The sequence below is a fragment of the Miscanthus floridulus genome, chromosome 11, assembly GCF_019320115.1.
Source record: "Miscanthus floridulus cultivar M001 chromosome 11, ASM1932011v1, whole genome shotgun sequence".
Lineage (NCBI taxonomy): Eukaryota > Viridiplantae > Streptophyta > Magnoliopsida > Poales > Poaceae > Miscanthus > Miscanthus floridulus.
The window spans coordinates 88,934,997-88,954,398 of NC_089590.1; positions in this window are offsets into that span (position 1 = coordinate 88,934,997).

The window sequence follows — 19,402 nt, forward strand, 5'->3', positions numbered from 1 at the left end:
ATATATAAGTAATCACGTGACCAAAACACACACACACACATATATATATATATATATATATATATATATATATATTAATATTTTTTCTTTAACTTTTATTGAAGACTCTATGGTTGAATGAAAAAGTCATACGACGTGACCAACGGAAAGCAATTCAAGAGATCATAGCAGGATTTCTTAATGACCAGGTCCTAAACCCCGCCGGCGGCGAGTTCTACAATGACGTGAATGAAACATGGAAGCCAAACCAGATGGGGTGAACTTGTTATCCCAAGGATATGATAGAATATACAATGCAAGATTTATTTGTAATATATATATATATATATATATATATATATACATATTATATGTACATAAAATAACGTACAATATATGTATATGCATGTAATATATACGTTAGTTTCATACTTTAGTTTGTACAAAATGTTCGAACATTATAAACATATAGAATACGTATATTATTAGCAGCGTAGAATGCGTATTCGAAAACCTATTCGAAAACTAAAACGATTCATCAATTAAAAATAGAAACAAAAAAAGAAAAAAAAAGAAAAAATACTAACCGGGACTAAAGAACCGATCCATGTGGCCAGGCCGGGAGGCCTCTTTAGCTCCGGTTGGTATTACCAACCGGGACTAAAGGTGGACCTTTGGTCCCGGGCGTAAAACCAGGATTAAAGGAGGGCCCTTTAGTCCTGGATTCGTGCTCCCGGTTCCAAAACCGGGACTGAAGGGGTTGAGAACCAGGAGTACAGCCCGTTTCTGTACTAGTGACTTGTCAGTATTGGATCTAGTTAGCACTGCAGGGTCAATATATAACTATTGGTGTATATGTCAGTGAAAATTTGACAAGACCCAGAGAAGGGATGTGGACAAGATTTTAATACACTTCTGGTGAAATATATAAAAAGAGAGAAATAGAAGGATCTTCCAACAGAAACATCTCAACCTAAGACAAGTGGCTTTTATTTGCAAAGATGAGATCATGCAGTATCGACTTGCAATGGCACCGATGCATCAAGGGTCTCAAGCTATTTAAAGGTCTAGGTGCCCTAGGTAGTATTGCTTCAGTGGTCGTCGTGGTCAGATATAGGCCTTCCCACTTGGGTGGTAGGCTTTTGTTCTCAAAATTATCGGTGTTAAGTTCAGTCGTTTCTCTGTTGTTAGTTGCTTGGGGGAGGAGCTGTCAGGCAGGCAATTGCACGTCTGCATTCTTGTAATTTCATGTACAGTTTTTTTCCTCTTTATCATCTAATAAAATTAACGGCAAAACTTTTTCCATTCTTTCAAAAAAAAAATGTTGCATGCATGGATTGGCAGTTGGAGAGGTCAAGCTTCTTCCGAGACTTGGTCATCTCGCAGTAATATATGGGAGCTGTTAGATTTTATGTGCTGAGTTTTCAAGTAATAATTTTATACAACCAACCAACAACTAATGCAATTAAAAGGATAACTAACGATAGATAATTTACAATTTTTCTATAACTAAACAATTACAAAATTACATGTTGAACAGTAAAAAAATTAGTCACCTCACATATAGAAGTGGTAATATAATTATAGCAGAAGGGATCCACAGCTAAGTCTGCAACAGGCCAACAACAACAATGTTCGACGCCAATTGTGTACGCAGAGCTGGTGAGCTACTGGTAGTCAAGTACTGTCTAATCATTGGCACTTACCCCATTTGTTGACCCGAACAGGCTAACAGCCAATCTGAACAGTTATATCCTAGAACTTCTTGTCGCCACTGTAGCCTGAGTAGGATTTTTTTCCCACGATCGGGCCATTCACCCGTATTTCATTAGGGACAATTGTCTGTTAGATATCCAAAATGATGGTCATTTGTTGATGGACACCTATTTTGGAGCATTTTGCCAGAAGACACTATGGTTCGGTGAAATTAGGCCATAGGACACCGCGGACCGGTTGCAGCCGGTTGAGGAGAGAGAAAATTTCGTTTTGACATCCGGCGCCCCTGAGCCACAGTTGGGTCCACCCTCTCCCTCTCACTGACGCACGGGCCCCACCTGTCATCTTCTTCCTCCTTTTCTCCTCTTGTCGGGTTCATAAACCCAGGGTCCGCAATGAGCCTGCTTCCCAGCAAAAAGCCCAGCCCAGCAGACGACATTGCGACAATGCGCGACTCCTGGGTCGGCCCAGATACCTAACGACAGGCCAGAAGAGCGATCTAGTCTCCGACCGGAAAGCCTAGCCAAGGAGGGGACGACGCTCGCTTCCGACTCTGACCCGCTTTTCCGACCAGGAATACGCCGAATCTCAGCTTATGGCTTCCGACTCCGATCGACACGGTCAGAGCCGACTGGGAACGACCGACCGAGGATGCCCGCTCGGTGAGAACCCAAGAATCAGGCGGAGCAGATAAGGCAAGGCGCTCAAGTCAACCGCAATACCGAGGACCGTACCCTGCACGCCTGCAGGACAGTACCGCCAGGACATGTCAGAAGGATGCTCTGCAACCTTCTAGGTATGTCAGAACCCAAACAGTATTGTGAGCACCGACATTTGCCCTACAGTGTTGTGGGCGTCGTCATTTTTCATACCAGGCGAACACAGTAAAGCCTATCACATGCGTCTGACATAAACAATATTGTGGGCGCTGACGACTGGCTTGTACCTGACAGCGTGGGCAACAAGACTTAGTATCACACGTGCACACACACACTCTCTCTCTTTTACTTGTAAGGCCATCCCCTTCACCTATAAAAGAGGATGCGCTATCTTCCAGAGGACAACGATTCATTCCAACTCTCTCTCTCTGCTAGGCTTTAGAACTCTAAAGCTACACAGAGCATACGTTCTAATATTTAGCGCACGTTGGAGCTCCTGTCACTCTTGGCCCTTCGGTCCAGAGCCCGACCGGACCTTTAACACTCCCCTTTTTATTCCCACTCGTTTGTAACCCCACAGCAAACTTCGAGCACCTAGGCTCAGGAATAAAATCACCGACCAACTAGAATTGGATGTAGGGCATATTGCCTGAACCAGTATAAACCATGTGTCATTGAGTGTTAGGCCACATCCGATCACAACGCACGACAAAACTACAAATATTTACTTGTTGGTCACTTTTCGCACCAACAGTTGGCGCCGTCCATGGGGAGGACGCCGTGCGTTCACGCTTTTTGGTCATCGGATAGCCCACCTTTCCACCATCTTTGGCATGACGAGCTCAAGTGATACGATTCGCTTCGGCTCCCTGGAGTTTCCCATGTTCCCACCTATTGGGATGTGGGTTCCTCCCGTCTTTGAGCCGTTCCAGACCTTCCTCTTCGGAAGCCTAGACTTCATCGCCAACTAGCTCGGCGTGCTTCGCCTCCACGAGGAGGCACTTGACCCGGCGCCCATTGGAGGAGGAGCGCCCTCTGTCGACTCCGGACCACCCGACAACCTCAACGACGAGACGCCTGCGCTTCGCTCCGAGCCCACGCTGGGCTCAAACCCCACTGTGAGTAACGTACATATTATCCTTTACTCACTATTTATTATCTTCCGCCAACTCTCTAGAGGGACCCCATCGTCCCCACCGCAACCGCCATGCGACCGGTTCCCCTATGGCCTCGCGTCCCCTGTGGACGCGGACGCGTGGGGGCTCCGAAAGATGCTGACGCCGCCCCCTCTCACATCTGAATTCATGGGGATGGAGGGCTACGCTCCCGCCTCCTTCCACGACCTTGTGGATGACGACGTTGAAAGCGATGACTCTAGCATCGGTGACGTTGTGGCACCTAGCCACCCTCTATCCTAGGAGTGCACTATGGCGGATGCTCCAGGACAGTCGTAGGTGGTAGTGGAGTCTCTACAGACTCACACCCCTCCGGACCCTCGTGCGGAGGCCCTCGATCGTGCATAGGAGCACGGCGAAGAGTTGCGGCAAAGGTGGCAGAGCCAACTGCCACCTACGCTGGCATGCTCGGCGCAACACGCTGAGCCTACACAGGCAAGCGGCGCCCAAGGTTGCGCCTATCAGGTCCAGCGCAACATCCTGGATGGAGGAAATGATCCCCCATAGTTTGCTCGGGCTGGCCAAAACATCGCTGCTGCGGCGATGCTTCTGCGTGGCCTTTTCAAGCCTATCAACCCCTAGGAGCAGGCGGTCCACCGGAAGCTCTAGGCGCTGGTGGAAACCACCACCGTTCAATAGGCGGAGAGCTCCGCGTCACGACACCAGCTCGTGGCCACTTTCCCCACCAGGGGAATGGGGGTGCACTAGTCGAATCGCTCCATCCGTTCACCACTATAGTCGTCGGCGCGTGGAACTGGAGGCCACAACTGCATCACGTCCTAACCTGGCGCCCGCTCCACACCGACCACCTGTGCGCGAATGGCTCGGACCAAACCGTGACGCTCACAGCGTCATCAACAATCGGCATCAAGTCCGACATGATGATGACATCCCCTAGGCATGGCGCCACGGGCCCTGGCCGGACCATCGAGGGGAGCGGGGACACGCACCCCAGGCATGGTCGCTGACCAAACGACCAGAGTCCCAGCCTAGACAGCCCAGGACCATGGGCCTTTGGCTATTGCATCTAGAAAGCGTCGTTCCCATAGCGCTTCCGACCACCCACCAACATCACCAAATACACCGAGGAAATGAATCCCGGTATATGGCTTGAAGACTTCCGGCTCGCCTACCGAGCCAGAGGAGTGGATGATGACCACTTCATCATTCAATACCTCCCCATTTGCGCGGGGGAGCATGTTCGAGCATGGCTCGAATTCCTCCCGCCTGACAGCATCCGTGACTAGGCGGATCTCAAGAGGATCTTCATCAGAAATTTCCAGGGGATGTATGTCTATCCTAGGAATTCCTAGGACCTCAAGAGCTGCCAGTAGGAGCCCAATGAGTCCCTGCAGTATTACATCCATAGGTTCTCAAAATGATGCAACTCCCTTCCTGATGTCATTGATGCAGACGTCATCAGCGCATTCCTCTCTGGGACAACCTGTGAGTCCTTGATCCACAAGCTTGGCTGTCTGAAGCCCCGTACCACACGTGACCTACTTGACATCGCCATAAACCACGCCTCTGGCGAGGAGGCGATCAGAGCGGTCTTTAATGGAGGCCGGGACAAGGGCAAGGCCAAGCGCAAGGACCAAGGTGAGGGCCCCTCCACACAATGTGGCAAAAAGAACAAGAAGGATCGCCGCCGACCGGCCAACTCCGCTTTGGTCGTCGTGGCCAATCGTGCGGGCAAACAGCCCTAGCAGGGCCAGCCCGACCACTTCGACAAGCTCATGGAGAGCCCATGCATCAACCACGCCTACCCCATCAAGCACCTCTACAAGGACTACGAACTCCTCAAGCGCTTTCTACGATAGGCCGGTGGGCCAAAGGAAGGAAAGGGCAAGGAGGCAGCAGCCAAGAAAGGAGGCACGGTAGGCAAGGATGATGATGGCTTTCCTAACCCCAAGGAATGCCTCATGATCTTTGGGGGATCTGATGCCATCTACTCCAAGCGCCAGCACAAGGTGCGCTACAGAGAGGCATGTGTCGCTGAAATAGCTGTCCCCTCTTTTCTTAGCTTGTCAGAATCTCCGGTCACTTTTGATCAGAGGGACCATCCGTCCCACGTCGCTAGACCGAGTCGCTACCCGATCATCGTCGACCCCATTGTCCGCAAGAAGCACCTCACCAAGGTGCTAATGGACGATGGAGGCAGCAGCCTCAACATTCTCTACGTCGACACCCTCGACGCCATGTGCATCCCCCAGTCGAAGCTCCACCTAGGGAGCTCTCCCTTCCACGATGTGATCCCGGGGACGTAGGCATACCCGCTCGGGCATATCGACCTACCCGTCATGTTTGGAAACCGAACCAACCTCCTCTCGGAGGTCCTCACCTTCGAGGTGGTGGACTTCCCAGGGTCCTACCATGCCATCTTGGAGCGGCCATGTTATGCCAAGTTCATGGCAATCCCCAACTACACCTACCTCAAGTTGAAGATGCCAGGACCGAACGGCGTCATCACTGTGGGTAGCACCTTTTCGAACACCTACATGTGCAACCACGAGCATTTTGAGCTCGCCACTGCCATCATCAACTCAGCCAAGCTCCCTCAGCTCGAAAACTCATTGACTCCAGTAGTCTCGGACTGCAGCAAACTAACCTCCTCGACTGCCTTCCACCCAATTGAGGAAACTAAGGTGGTGGGAATCGACCCAACCAAGATGGTGCGGATCGGGACCAAGCTCTCGACCAAATAGGAATGCAAGCTCGCCGACTTTCTATGCGCCAATCGTGATGTCTTCGTATGGAAACCTTCTAACATGCCGGGCATACCGCAGGAGGTCACCGAGCATGCATTACGCCTCGTCCCAGACTCAAAGACTGCCAAGCAACGCCTGCATCGCTTTGACGATGAGAGGCGTAGGGCCATAGGCGAGGAGATCGCCAAACTCCTGACAGCTGGATTCATCAAGGAGGTATATCACTCTGACTGGCTATCCAATCCCGTTCTTGTTAAAAAGAAAACCGGGAAATGGAGAATGTGCGTTGATTATACTGGCCTCAACAAGGCATGTCCAAAGGACCATTTTCCTTTGCCACGCATAGACCAGATAGTCGACTCCACCTTAAGATGCGAAATCCTTTCCTTTCTGGATGCCTACTCAGGCTACCACTAGATTGCGATGAAAGAGTCCAACTAGCTCGTGACTTCATTCATCACCCCATATGGTTCGTACTGCTATATAACCATGCCTTTCGGTCTGAAGAACGCTGGCACCACCTATCAACGGTGCATGCAGCAATGCTTCGCCAACCAAATTGACCCGCTCGACCAGCCTGATCAAGTCAAGCAGCCAAAACCAATAATCATCGTCTATGTGGATGACATAGTGGTCAAAATAGCTCAAGCTTGCGACCTGATCGTGAACTTAGCTGCAACATTCACAAACCTTCGAAGGTTCAACATCAAATTGAATCCCGAAAAATATGTTTTCGGGGTTCCGAAGGGGAAGCTGCTTGAATACATTGTGTCCGAACATGGCATCGAGGCCAACCCCGAAAAAATCATGGCCATCTCCAATATGGGCCCTATACGCAACGTCAAGGGCATACAGAGGCTCACCGGCTGTTTGGTCGCCCTGAGCCGGTTCATCTCCCGGCTAGGCGAGCGGGGGATGCCTCTCTACAAACTTCTCAAAAAGACAGACGTGTTTCTCTGGACTATGGAGGCACAGCAGGCTCTGGAAAGCCTCAAAACATCACTGACATCGGCCCCAATCCTCATCGCTCTCGAACAGGGAGAACCCCTCCTCCTCTATATCGTGGCAAGCAACCACACGGTGAGCGCCGCCCTAGTCATCAAAAGGGAGGAGCCAGGACAACCCCTGAAGGTCCAACGACCCGTATACTTCGTCGGTGAGGTACTTCCAATGCCAAGGTTCAGTACCCACAGGTGTAGAAACTTCTATACGTCATGCTGATGGTGACCTAGAAGCTCCTGCACTACTTCACCGACCACGAAGTCATGGTCGTCACTTCATACTCGCTGGGAGACATCATCCGCAACCGCGATGCCACGGGGCGAATCTCCAAGTAGGCACTCGAGCTAATGGGCCACGACATCAGGTATATCCCCCGCACTGCTATTAAATCTCAGGCTCTCACGGACTTTATCGCTGAATGGATGGAAATCTAGCTCCCGACACCAGACGTCACCCACGAGTATTGGACGATGTACTTCGACGGGTCGGTGATGGCGCCCGGCTCAGAGGCTGGAGTGGTCCTGATCTCCCTAGATGGGAGCAGCCTTCGCTACGTGATCCACCTCCATTTCTCGACCTCAAACAACATCGTGGAATACGAGGCCCTCATCAACAGACTGTGCATCGCCATCGAGCTCGGCGCTATGCGGCTATATGTCCGTAGCAACTCGGAGTTGGTCGTCGACCAAGTCATAAAGGAATCGTCTTGAAAAAGCCCCCTCATGGCAGCATACTGCCTAGAGGTATGCAAGCTTGAGGACAAATTCTAGAGGATCGAACTACATTATGTCCCCCAAAAGGACAATGATGCCGTCGATTTTCTCACAAAATTGGCTGCCAGACGGATTCCGTCTCTAGATGGGGTCTTCATCAACGACCTTCATGAGCCGTTTGCCTGCATCCTAGAAGGTCCGATCCAGACACACTCCGACACCAATCCAGCACTCGGGGGCTCTGACTTTGGTGCCTCCATGATGATGTCGCCCACCGACGTCGCTGTGGTGGCACTCGATCACGCTGACTGGATAGCACCGCTACTCACCTACCTCCTCGAGGAGATTCTCCCACCAGAAAGGACCAAAGCATGATGAATCGCTCAACGCGCCAAGACGTGCATCACATTCGGTGATGAACTTTACAAGCAAAGTCCGTTGGGAGTACTCATGAAGTGCATCCCTACTGACCAAGGGAAACAACTCCTCCTCGAGGTCCATGCCAGAATCTATGGACATCACATGGCCCCGAGGTCGCTAGTTGGAAAAGCCTTTCGCCAAGGTTTTTACTGGCCCATTGCGCTGCGAGATGCAGAGGAGGTCGTCCGCAGGTGTGAGGGATGCCAGTTCTATGCTCGGGAAACTCATTTGCCGGCGTAGGAGCTTCAACCATCCTCATCACCTAGCCATTTGCGGTCTGGGGCCTCGACATGGTCGGACCCCTCAAAAAGGGCTCGGGTGGCTTCACTCACCTACTCATAGAGATGGACAAATTCACCAAGTGGATAGAGGCAAAGCCCATCACCAACATTCGCTCAGAAGAGGAGGTCAAGTTCTTCCTTGACATCATCTATCATTTTGGTGTTCCTAACTATATCATCACTGACCATGGAACTAACTTCACTAGAAAGAAGTTCCTAGACTTCTGTGATGGATATGGTATCAGGATTGATTGAGCCTTGGTTGGATATCCGCATACTAATGGTCAGGTCAAGCGGACCAATGGCATGGTCCTCCAAGGACTCAAGCCGCATATCTTCGACTGACTCAATAAGTATGCTGGGCGATGGGTTGTAGAGGTCCTAGCGATCCTCTAGAGCATGAGAATGACCCTGAACCAATCCATAGGGTTTACACCTTTCTTCTTGGCCTATGAAGCTAAAACAGTGTTGCCCTCCGACCTCAACCACAGCGCCCCAAGAGTGAAGGCCTTCGACCGAGACTGAGCCGCGGAGGCTCAGCAGGACACGGTTGACCTACTCAAGGAGGCCCGTGAGACAACTGTCATCTGCTCCGCTCGCTATCAGCAAACTCTCCGCAGGTATCACGAAAGAAAAATCAGGGGGAGGATCCTCGAGGTCAGAGATCTTGTGCTCCGAAGAATCCAATCAACCAAGGAGAAACATAAACTCTCTCCACCATGGGAAGGACCCTATACGGTGACCGAGGAGATCTGACCGGGCACCTACCGACTGAAGGATGACAACGGTGACATTCTCACCAACACATGGAACATCGAACAGTTACGTCGTTTCTTCCCCTAAAGCTCGGTCTTACTATTTTCTTTCATTCAACGTTTGCTCCTACAAGCACCCCAGCCCGAGCACTATCGGTCTAGGTCGCTCGGGGGCTCCACGAGGGTGCGATACCACATCTCTTTTTTTACTATCATATAGTAATACTTTTCATCCAAACGAAAGGGCATCGCCTGAGTGAAAGGGTATTCCGTTCCTTTGATTACCCTACGTGACTTATGTTTTAAAGTCCCAACTGATCACACCCCTCCATGACCTACGGTTATGAGTAGCTGAGCCTCGCGGGCCATGCCCGGGTTCTTAAGGTTGCAGCCTATGGGTCAAACAGGCAGCTACGAAAAAGAAAGGATAAAAAACAAAGCTATGCTAGGGTAAAAACAAGAACGGGTGGGACAAGCTTCCCCTTACGAGTGATTCCATCACAAAAAATAAATTGTAGTATTCACGAATGTAAACAACTGTTCACACGGGACTCCCCCATGAACTTATATTTTATATATACTGACTGTTTCTACTCTAAATTCTATTGTGGTCGCCCGGCGGCATCGGCTGACGGCACGGTCGATGAGGATAAGGGCTGCTCGCTTTCTGACAGGACAACGTTTGGCTCGGTCAGAGGTGGGACGACGCTCGCTTCCGACCCGGTCTCCACTCCGTCTGTAGGCTGGATGACATCTTCTTGGCGCAGGCCTTCAGCCATGCTCGAACGGCGAGCCTCCATCACCCACCGCGCGGAGACTTGCTCGGCAACCATCTGTGCGTATGGCACCAAGCTCTCCCCAAGCGCATGGATTGCATCAGCGCTCCACCCATCGACGTACCCTCTACAAATGGCGGCAAAGTCTAGATTTGGGTGGTGCGTCGCCACTGAGGTCAGCACCCCCGACGTCCCATAGAACATGCCGTCGGAGATGAACGCCCGAACTTTATTCTGGACCTCCGCCAGCTGAACGGCGGGGATACTAGTGCTTGTCCCTGACCCGAACACCTTGGAAACAACCACCTGGGCGACGTTGCAAATCTAGTCGAGCTCCCCCTCGAGAGCACGTCGCTCTTTAGGGGACTTGGCTAGCGCCTCCGCGCTCTGATCGATTGCCGCCTTGGCTATCTCCAACTCTCGCTCCAGATAGCCAATTTTTCCACCCAGTTCTAAAAAAGGACGACAAGTTCAAAAGCAAAGGAAAGGAAAACCAAGGCATCAACCGAAGGTGGAACAGATACATACCAAGGCGGGTGCCTTAGAGGATGGAGAGTCCTTCCTCTTGCTAGGTCACCTTCTCAAGCAGACGAGAGTTTGACTCCACCACACCAAGTACTTGCCCCTGGAGCGTGACCACCTCCTTTTTAGCCTCTGACCGGGCCTTTTGCTCTGTCTCTAGAGCCTCCAAGGACTTCTGAAGTGCCGCCTTGGTCCCCGCCAAGTGGACCTTCACCGCGTCAAGCTCCCGCTCAGCAGCAGTCACCCGTTCTACCGCAAGCAGTTCCGCAGCCCGCGCTCCCGACGCCTCAGCTGCCCGGTCTTGGGACTCACGGCGGGTGGATTCCAGCTGGCACTGAAGCTCGTCAACCCGCTGTGACATTACGGCTTCCCACCCCATCCGACCATGTTTCTCCCAGAGGAAACGGGACTTTTGGATCGACATCACCTCCAAATCCTGTAAAATGAGAAGCAAACATGCTGAAACAATTAGTGAAAGACCAAGGAGTCAAGGACAAACGCTAAAGACACAGAGAACTTACCTCTGCGACACGTGGCAGGTCGACTGTAACCGCCTGGTGGACAAGCTCCAACCGCTCCAAGGCCTCCTTGAGCCTCTCCTTGGTTTAGGCGAGGTCGGACTCCATCGACAGTCCTCTCTCCCCAAGCAAGTGCTAGAGCCCCACCTCCTCCTCATCGCGAAGGATGAACCGAGTCTTCCTTAGGTCACCGAGGCAGGGCCACACCAGCTTGCAGGACACCCCCGACCCGCTGGAGGATCCAGCCATCACAGTATCATGCGACAGCTGGATCATCACCAACTCCTGCGACGGCGGGATGGCCGGCGGCTCCACCCCAGTGCCTGCCTCGTCGGACCAGGGGATCTCCACTATCTAGACTCCATGGCCTACCGGCAGATGTTCTAACTCTAGCCTGGCCACGTCTCCTCCCGACCCCTCCAGCTCTGACTAGGAGGGTGACCAGGCAGGGAACCCAGATTCCCTCCTATCTTTGGCCACAGTTGTTGGGGGAGGGACCACAAGGGTCACCTCCGACCCAACCCCCACCAGCACCATGGGGATCGCCGCCATCACCATCGCCACTGCTGCCGTCATACTCACGACTGGCCGAGAGGACGCAACCCCTAGAAGGGAAGGTCGCACCGCCGCCAATATGCTTTCCTCACCTCTCGTCGCAACTCGCTGCAAGCTGGGTCTCCACTCCTCCCACACAGGAGGAGGGGCGATGCCCAGTCCCGTCAGCCCCTGGCCGCTATCAACAAAGTACAGGTCAGTCGCGCTCAAAGAACTCAGCCGTGAGATCGAAAAGAAACATAGACACATACCTAGATGAAAGCGGCAGAGCCCTGAAGCCCCGACCCGCTGGCGACGAGCCCACCGGATGAGGACCACTCATAGGTCATGAACCATGCCCCCTCGTATCGACCGAGGGAGGAGCCAACCTGGCCGGTTCCCGATCGGCCCACGAATGGACGTGACTACCGGCGCATGGCGCACCCACCGGAGTAACTGACGGGGCATCCCTCCATTATGGGTCGCACACACGTGTTGACCCCAAAGATGCGGGGTACGAGCATGCTCCTCCTACCGGCCGATGTGCCCCACCATGCTTGGAGCAGGGGGTGCGAAGCCAACGATGCCTCCGAAGAGCGCGGCGACCGCGCCCGCTTCGCCTCTCGCTCGATGGCGACGTCTTCGCTCGTGGCGCACTTCCTCGACTGGGGAACATCGCCGTGCCTCTCCGCATCCTGCCCACCACTGACGGACGCGGCCGTAGGCTCACGACGCTCTACCAAGGTCACAATGACGCCCTGATCTTCTTCATCCTCGGAGGTGCTCGCATCACCACCCATCTCTGTGGGCTCCTCTGACTCGAGCTCTGCCTCCTCGTCGCTCTGGCTTTCACCTGCCCGGACCCGCTGGGCGATCTCCTTCTCCTTCTCATGCCTCCTCCGGGCCTTCTTAGCTCTCTTCTTCTTGGCAACTGCTGCCTCCTTTAGGGAAGCTTGCCGAGCTACGCCCTCTGCCCTCCTCGAAAGATACGGCCGAGATCTGTAACCCATAAGTCCCTACGAAACGGACAACTCGAAGTCAAAATATAGGAGAGCAAGAGAAAAAAGACCACAGAATAAGAAGAGGAGAGCATACCAGATTGGATAGCAACGCGCCGTGAAGAGGTCCGAGCGTTCCTTCAAGGGAGTCTTTGTCCCTCAGTTGTAGCACCCGGTCGAGTCGACTCTAGACCTCGTCCTTCGCTAACTCCTCCGGCGACGCACGGTCGGGATCCGTTGGGCTGGAGTACGCCCACATCGGCCACCTCCTCTCCGCCAGCGGGGCGACTCGACGGTGGAAGGTGTGGAACACCCACAGCCCATCAAGGCCATGCTACACCAGCTTCTGAAGCTCCGCCTCGATGACCTCCAGCTTGTTCTGCCGACTGATGGGACCCCACGACCAGTTCTCCTGCCTCTTCGACCTTCTTCCGGTGAACGGTGGGAAAGGCGCCTCCGCTGGGTTCCTAATGTAGAACCACTCACCATGCCACCCCTGATTGGAGTCACAGGGGGAGTACGCGGGGTAGGAGCCCGACGGCCTCGGCTTCTTCTATAGGGTGAAACCCCCAACCCGCACGGTTCTGGGTGGCTTCCCCTCAGACAAGGCTTGCCCAGTGAAGATTCATCGGAAGAGGTCCACATGTGGCTCCATCCCGAGGAAGGCCTCGTAGACGGTTACGAAACCGGCGATGTGCAGCACCCCAGTCGGATTGAGGTGCTGCAGCTCCAGGCCCCACTCATTGAGGAGCCTGCGTAGTTACCAGTGCACGGGATATCTAAGCCCGTACTCGTGGAAGGCGAGAAAGGTGACAACCCCGTCAGCCTGTGGACGCGGAATGGCTTCCCCGATGCAGGAGCCCTCCAATGCGCCACCTCCTTCGACGGGAGCAGCCCCATCTTGGTGAAGGCAGCCAGCACCTCCTCGTCCACGTTGGATGGTCTTCAGCTCGACATCCCACCCCGGATTCACGAATGAATCTATGAGTTCTCCTCTACCTCGCTCTACCCTCTCTCCTAGAAACCGCCATGGCGCACGAACGAGCTTGGCGAAAAGGAAGAAGGAGAAGAGGCAGCAGTTGGAGAAAGGTGAAAGAATGGGAGGAAAACCCTCTCCCTTCTCCTATTTAATGCGGACAGGCGTGCGGTGGGATGCATCCTGACTGATGGGACTCGCTCTGCCCAACGAAATGACAGCTGGTTAAACGGGACGTGGCCTGGGCATGGCCCACCACTACCACAACCCGGGCGTAGGAAACAAGGCACAACCACATGCAAACGGCCCTCCGCCTTCCCAGGCAGAGCTTGGAAGGGCCCAACAATGGGATCTCCATTAAGGAGAGACCAACGGACTACCTGAGTCGATCGGATGGCTTAGGCGATTGCTGAGAGATAGGTAAGGAGCAGAGGGATGCCCCACCCAGGCTGTGCCGTCTCCCTCATGAACGATGGACATGGACCCCGCTCGGACATATCCGATAGGAACTCCCCAAACCCGTCACTCTAGTTATCAAGGTAACTTTACCAAACCTTTTATTTTATTTATTTGCAAGAGCATTCATTCATCCTTGTCTCGCTTCTCTCTCCCTCTCTCCCTTCTCTCTCTCCCTCTCGCTTCCCCTCTGTCTCGCTTCTCTTTGTGCCGCGGCGGCGAAGGCCAGGGACAGGAAGGGTTGTGGCGCGTCGGCGAGCGGGCCGAAGAAGGGCGCGACGGGGAGGCGCTCGTGGCGGGCCGAGTTGATGTCATCATCATAGGCAAAGCAGAGCGTGGCGGCGTCGGCACGGCAGCTGATGGTGGTAGGGGCGTGGCAGCCGGGGCACAGGAATGCGCCATCCTCGCGACAGTGCAGCCGCGTCGGCTCCGCGGCGCATGCGTTGCAGGGGCGCGCGCCCATCACGCTCTAGTACCCCACCACTGGCTTCTGCTCCAACTCCACCGTGGTGTCCATGCCTCTGTTGTCTGCTCCGGGCGTCACGAGAGAGATGCTCCATGCCTCTGCTGTCTGCTCCAGATGAGCGCTCTCAGCAGGAAAGCGGCGGCGGTGGTGGCGCGAGCAACCAAGCTAGGTTGGCGGCGGCATGTGGTAGCGGTCTACAGCGGCGCACGCGTAGCAGCAGCAGCACCGCCCAGAGAAAGGGAGAGAGGAAGAAGAAAGCGGCAGGGGCAAGGATATCATTTCACCGCTATTCTCTCTCCTCAACCGGCTGCAACCGATCCACGGTGCCCTGTGGCCTAATTTCAACGAACCAGAGTGTCTTCTGGCAAAATGCTCCAAAGTGGGTGCCCGTCAGTAAAGGACCATCACTTTGGATGTCCAATAGACAATTGTCCCATTTCATTAAGAGAGAAAGTTTCAGACAACAACTTGAGACAGGTTCGATGGCGAGTGGCCATCAAGGCTGACCAAGGAACCACTTCCCTAGCTACTGGATACACACAAAGTGATTACATGACGACAGAGTTTTGTGACCAAAATGGACAGACTACGGAGAGCGTCTTGAACCCTGCCTGCACCCAACTAGGCGGCGCGAACGGACCCCAAGGCCCGCTGCTTCCTACCTGGGAACAAAACCTGCATCGCCTCCCTAGTGGACTCAGACAGAGGTTTGCTGAAGGCTATTTGGAACTCATCAAACGAGGCCTCGTCGGGGAGCTCCGTGTCAACATGGACGCCGCTTCATCATCACCTTGCGGGCCTGAGCTTCCGGCTTGGGTTCCCTGTGTTTGCTGTTCGCCGCAAGTCTTGCGGTCCTCTTTGGGATCTGCTGCTCATCGCTTGGTTCCTGAGCCGCCGCCCTGGTCGATCTAGTCTGCCGTAGTTGCGGTGTCAACAACATGACCGGCGGCTCCAGCGGCTTCTTGAAGGAGGAGACGAAGTCATCAGTCGTCATGGGCCGCGGTGTAGCAACATCACCACGGGTGGTAGCATCGACACACAACCAGAGGTGGTCGACGGCCAGGAGTGGTTCCCCGGAGAGGGTCACGCTCGGCCCCACAGTGAGCTCCTGGTACAACAACGGTGTAGGCGACATCGCAGGGCCGTGAACAGCCGCAACGTCGTCGAACGACGTCGGCTAAGTAGGCCCTGGCCTGGCCGGTCTGCCCTGGCCCAGGCGAGGAAGGGCCAGGCGCACCGTCTTCCGGGCCCAAGAGGCAGATATCCACCTCCAGCTCCTCCAGCGAAAGCGGCTAGGCCGTTGGCCCAATATCACAGGTGCCACCGAACAACAGGTCAGGCCCATCATCCGACCAGGACGGCCCGCGAAGCATGCGAGTGTTGAGTAGATCCCCATCGGCCACTAGGGCGGACCCCATGATGCCACGGTGTGGGGCGCAGGAAGAGCGTGCACGACGCGGGCAAATGTCGATGGAGTCGCGTGCGTCACTGTCGCAGTCCTTGACGAGCTGCCGCGGCGTGCAAAACGTGACTTCATCCACCATTGGGTCAACCGCTGCGACCCTGACAGCAGAAGGTGAGCCCGGGCACATGGCAGCGAAGTCCACCTCCCATCCAGGGGCTCCTTGACACGCGTCGTAGGCGTGGCGGGAACCGCGCCGCCAGCCCCGCAGCAGGGCATGGCGCCGCGCAGCGACTTGACAGGGCAGCTGACACCACCAATTAAGACAGCATCCCTCATTTCCCGTGCCCACAAAGCTGGCCCGGAGCCCCGCCTGAGACGCGGCTCGTCCGGACCGGCGAACCGAGTCGTCCACGGCCGCGCACCGCCGCCGTCGCCACCACCGCCGAAGCCCGAATGGAAGCCATTGTAGTTGCTGTCGTCGCTATCTTCATCCTCGCCGGCGCCGTAGAACTCATCGTCCGAAGAAGGCGGCGGCGTATGCAAGTTCGAAACTCCACAATCCCCTGGTCGGAAGTGAGGTACGTACATGTTGAATTCTTGACTTCTCACAACTGACATCAGCCTAAATTATTTAGATTGGAGATACAGTTGGCTAGCACAATCATCTTAAGAGCTAAGACTCACAGCACATATTTTTACTGGTTCAAATCCGGGAAAACTGCATCAGAAAATCTAAACAATAGCTCATGCAACGTATGATTGGTGGGTTCTTAAACATCTGAATTGGACTCCGCATATATATAAGTTAAACATTCAAACTCTGTCTTCTGATTTTTTATAGGAGGCATACAAGTTAATATATCTAGCTATATCTATATCTAATATAAAAAAAAATCTCTGTTTTTCATCCGCCAACCCATCCTACTGTACCTCACACTTCTCGCCATATCTGACCCCTACCGTACCATCCATATGTTTTCAATCCAAATTCAACCAGAGAATGTTTTCAATCCAAAGACAGCACAATCCAATCCAACACAGAACCATGTTTCAAACAACCTGCATCTAGCCATTGTATGGAGTTGGATTCCAAGAGGTGGTACTAAGATAGATGACGCGATAGTTGCATAAACGGAAGGGCTAGCGCTCGTATGTCTAGCCGCAGGACGTGTCCAGACGCTGCTCCTGCGCCCGTGCCCGCATCGCATCCCACGCCATCGCGCCCTGTGTCCCGTCCTGTGACAGTACCTGCGTCCGGACGCATCACCCTCGACAATCCCCACCCCAACACCAATGCCAACGCCGCAGGGATGACCAACGGCCGGCGCCGGAAGTAGCACGAAGCAGACAACTACGGAGCAGCTGAGAAAGAGGAGGATGGTCCATCAAGAAGCTGCTCACCTCGCTGGCGGCACTGGAGGCGGAGGAGCACGCCAACCGCGCGGGCGCCGCAAACACGTCCAAGCGGGAGCTCGCATTGCTGGAGTCCAACGCCAACACCAGGTCGTAGGCCATGATGGACTACTACGCCAACATGGAGAACAGCTTCGACGCCACCGCGCAGTCCGAGGCTGTCGCCAGATCCAAGCGCTCCAGGCTCCCGTCTTATCTCATCTGCTCTGCAACATCGCTCCACCCTTGCAACATATAGAGTATACATTTGAAACATAACAGTATAGTCATTGGATTGCAACTTATGCAACATCCAGATGAAACACTTACAACATTTGGATAAAACACTTACAACATGCATCTGAAACTGCTAAAACATTTAGAAAACATACATTTGCAGCATACGTCTGAGAACTGCTGAAACATTTAGAACATAGACTTGCAACATACGTGTATAGCCATGGCAACATGTGCAACATCCCGATCTACTTTTGCAACATCCAGATGAAACACATGCAATATCCAAATGAAACATCTAAAACACTTCAAACATACACTTGCGACATTCGCTTTCAGCGCAATGTCACCTTGTAGCTTGGAGGAATGGAGGCTCGTCGTTGCGGAGCTCGACGCCGGCGCAGAGGTCGGCAGCGGCGCATGGAGCTCACTGGTGTAGCAGCGACGCGGAAAACTCAAGCTCCTCCATCGTCCGGCTCGATCGAGGCGGCCGCTTCGAGAGAGCAGCGTGGTGGAGGCGGCCGCTGCGAGTGAGTAGCTCGGTGGAGGCGGCCATGGCAAGCGGATGACACGGTGCAGGCGAGCGGCACGATGGAGCGCGGAGTAGGGAAGGCGGACAGCGCGGTGGAGGCGGAGCGCATTAGAGAGATTTTTTTTTGAAAGGGACGCCAGGAGCAAGCGACGGCACGGTAGCGAGTGAGGAAGTTGCGTCCGTTCGTCCGGACGTCCTCATGAGAGCATTACCGTTGCATAAATCTCCAAGTTACAAATCATGGTTCAACAAATTACAACGTTTAGGCATGTTTGTTAGTTAGGGAAAGTATTAAACTAGAGATGAAACTTCCAAGGATTAGTGTATGTATGTTTGTTTATCTCCATTGGAAATGACGCAAGTGGATACGATTGGAATACACACCAGGAATCATAAGCTTATAAAATTTGATTGAGAAGGAAGACTTCTGGAGTCAAGTCAACTAAGAAAACCGGGTTGACAGGTGACACCGAATTGGTGTCAATTGAGAAAGTGTGCCGAACCTATATTATAGCGTGACAAAAAACAAGTTTGTGAAGATCCTGATTGAGGTTGGTATAGTAGTTGCTTTGCAATTGTGGTTCAAATCAATCTAATATTTATGTCTTATCTCAAAAAGAATAAAACTCCTTGTTGAAGTCCTTCATGGTAGGCTTTTCTAAATCTGAGAAGTTTCTCTTTTCATGGCATAGATAGTTTGATCGCTTCCTTAATCACTACTTGTGGCTGTGCACCTAAAGGATACAAACACAAATTCATAAACAAAAAAGAAAATCCATAGATACTTGTTCTTATCACATAAAAAAGGCCTTTACGCGATACCAATAGAGGTTGGGTACCTACTCTAGTTTTCTATCTGAACCTCGTTATACAAACTCTATACTACTGTTAAGCATATAATGTTGTCAACAGAGAATTTTCTTGGTTTAGCCGCCTTCTCCGAGAACTACTCAGACTGAAATCTTGTTTGGCTTTTCTATCTTTGTAGTCTCATTCCTAAGGTTGACGTTGTGATCTTGGCGAGAGACAAAATAGAGGCTCAGTTTAACTATTAGGATGTAGTCTATATGTATCACTCGTCTGTTTGATGAGAAAAGAAAATAAGATTTCGATTCACCCCTAATCGCATTTTTGGTCCTTCAATTTCATATTCATAAGAGTAAGTCTAATTTTCTCCCTTGA